The sequence below is a fragment of the Suricata suricatta genome, chromosome 5, assembly GCF_006229205.1.
Source record: "Suricata suricatta isolate VVHF042 chromosome 5, meerkat_22Aug2017_6uvM2_HiC, whole genome shotgun sequence".
In the NCBI taxonomy this organism is placed as follows: domain Eukaryota; kingdom Metazoa; phylum Chordata; class Mammalia; order Carnivora; family Herpestidae; genus Suricata; species Suricata suricatta.
In genome coordinates this window covers 25,140,830-25,144,003 of record NC_043704.1, presented here as the reverse complement: position 1 = coordinate 25,144,003, position 3,174 = coordinate 25,140,830, and the positions used below count along the sequence as shown (strand labels likewise).

At 33.6% G+C, this 3,174-nt stretch overlaps 1 pseudogene; it reads left to right on the top strand.

Moving 5' to 3' along the window:
• Positions 1-1,744: 1,744 nt before the first annotated feature.
• Positions 1,745-1,844, top strand: LOC115293053 (annotated as a pseudogene).
• Positions 1,845-3,174: the final 1,330 nt, after the last annotated feature.

The window sequence follows — 3,174 nt, the reverse complement described above, 5'->3', positions numbered from 1 at the left end:
GTACTCTCTTCTTTGACTTGTACCCCAAGTGTATTTCTATACACCTGCTTCTGCCTTGCTCTGCCTCCTCTCTGACCCATAATGCAGTGACTTTACAGGAAATTCCCCACAGTAACAATTTGACAAATGCCATCAACATTAGCTGTGCTCTTTGCTCTCATGAGTGTGAGGCTCAGTTTATAATAACACATTGCCATCCACGCATAAAACACCATATTATGAAAGATCAGTCAACACACACACATACACATGTACTTTTCTACATGTCTTTATTAAGTAAAATGTTTTCACTTAAGGGAAAAAGAACAGGGGCGCCTGGTGGCTCAGTTGATTAAGCATCTTTTTTAACATTTATTTATTATTATTTTTTAAATTTATAATAGTTTATTGTCAAGTTGGTTTCCATATAAGCATCCAACTCTTAATTTCAGTTCAGGCCATGATCTCATGGTCTGTGAGCCTGAGAGCATGGAGCCTCCTTGGGATTCTCTCTCTCTCTCTCTCTCTCTCTCCATCCCTCTTTGAGCACCCTGTTCTCTCTCTCTCTCTCTCTCTCTCAAAAATGAATAAGTAAATAAATAAATAAATGAACTTTTAAAAAAGGAGAGAAAGAACGCCTAACATCTTATTTAGGGATAAGAACATGATGATAAAAGTAGGGCAATATAGAGTCTATGGAGTGAATCTTACTGCAGATTTCACAGATAGAATAATCTTGAAATTAAGTGAGGCCCCAGATGTAAATGATTCTTGTGTGTCACTTCCTAGGGCAGTGTACTTTTTCTGTTGCTGTTACTGAATCAAGTATAAAGGCAAAACTCCTCAGTTGTAGCTACAGTTTTCAAGGGAAAGCCAATTACATAAAATAAGACTTCAGTTTCTTATGTTAGTAGTTACAAATTAAAACTATAGACATCTGAGAAAACTGCATTGATATTTAGAGAATTTTCACAAATTTGGCCCTTTAAAGTATCCCTATATTATTCATGTTTGACTTGCTTTTCTCTAATTACTTGCTTTTGAATAATCCCATTAATTGTATGCCATAGTTTCATTATAAGTCTTAATCTGTGTATACCATCTTCAGTAAAGTTAGTTTGCCTTATTTACTGCTAAATTGAGATCAAAATTGAACTATTTTTTCTCACTATTTTTTTCAATATGCAACCATCTAAAAAATATGTGCCATCTATATATATTCATTTTTTTCAAGATAAAATCAATAGCCCATTGGTGTTTTAGCACAACAATTTAAGAAGATTTTTTAATTGATAAAGTTGGTCAGAACAAATAACATCCTTATGTACAAAAGATTTTCCATAGTTTAAAGGTTAACTTCACATGTTTTGCCACAAATTCACTGTTTTAAACCCTAAAAAATAATTTATAAATAAAAATAGAGATAAACTTTTAGCTTTTGAAATAATACAAAATGATACTGAGAATGGAATCCAATGATAGTATCATTTTTCCATCTATCCATGTAACATTAGTCTTTAAAGGTTCTTGAATCTGCACATAATAGCTTTACTTGAAAGGGATAAAGCATATTATTAAATCTGGCAGACTAATTTATCATATGCATTTATAATAAGCACTTCAGACAATTTCATTCTTTCACCTGTCCAAAATCAACATTTTCCATAAGTTCATTAGGCTTCCTTCCATATTATTTTTCCAAACAGGCACTGTGAGCTTAAATCTCAAAGAAACAAAAGAATGTATTGTCACAAAAGGAAGAGGGGTGCTTGTTTCAGCAGCACATACACTAAAATTGAAATGCAGAGATTAACATGGCCTCTGTGCAAGGATGACACCAAATTTGTGAAGTGCTCCATATTAAAAAAAAAAAAAAAGGAAGAGAGATATTGGAAATACATCAGCTAAATTTAAAAAACCCTTTTGATCAAATAACATCTCAAGCTTTATAAACTTATAATTCTGAACATAAATTTGCATACAAATATGAGGTATTAATACTGAAAATACTGGGGTGCCTGGCTGACTCAGTTGTTAAGCGCCGGCTTCGGCTCAGGTCATGATCTCACGTTTCATGGGTTTGAGCCCCACGTCAGGCTCTGTGCTGACAGCTAACTCAAGCCTGGAGCCTGCTTCGGATTCTGTGTCTCCTTCTCTCTCTGACCCTTCCCTGCTCGCATTGTCTCTCTCTGTCTCTCAAAAATAAATAAAAGACATTAATAAAAAAATACTGAAAATACTTTTTCACATAAAAAATGTCCTTTAAAACTTTTTAAATGATATTAAAATCTTTAGATATTTTCTAAGGAATAAAAAGATCAAGGCATTTGTGTCATTTTTTCCATTGGCATATTGACTCAAATTGCTATAAACTTTGCTATCTAGGTGAATCATATTGTAGAATTCCACATAAAGCCATTATTGAACTTTAGGAAGAAAAGAAAATTTCATTGAGGAGCAAGAATAGGCACATTTTAAATGACTGGATATGATAACAAATGAGACCATCAGACTCATTTGTCAAGGAATGTCATCATCCACCCTCATATTCCTATTTATTCCCTTCACTGCTGCCTCTTGGAAACATGGGAGAACAGTCCTTACATATGGAAAATCCTGGTGTACGTGGGCAATGGCGGCTTTGCAACTGCACATAATCATTTCATCAAATAAAATGATAAGAATGGTATTTTCAAGTAAGTTAAATATAACATTTAAAATCCCTCTGTTTTTGTTCTTTTCATTCATTTATTCAGATTAATTTACTAAAAAAAAACCTATTTTCCTGAACACTCTGATAGATGTTGGCATATAATTAGAAAAATGAGGCAAAATACCCATTTCTATGGAGCATCTGGTTGCCTACTGTCCCCATTCTCACTCTGTCCTGTTAGAAGTAGGAAAATCATTAAAATAAGTATTTTTCCTGACTTATTTATAATAATATAATTTCTAAAAGGATAAAATGTCTTTATGTAGATGAGACATTTAAATTCCTTTCTTCATCCATGTTAAGTGTTAAAAACAGTTGTTTTGGGCAGAAGGCACTTCTCCAAAGAGGACATCCAGATGGCCTACAGGCACATGAAACGATGCTCAGTATCACTCATCATAAGGGAAATACAAGTCAAAAGAGATACCACACTGAGATACCACCTCATGCCAGTCAGAGTGGCTAAAATGAACAAATCAAGA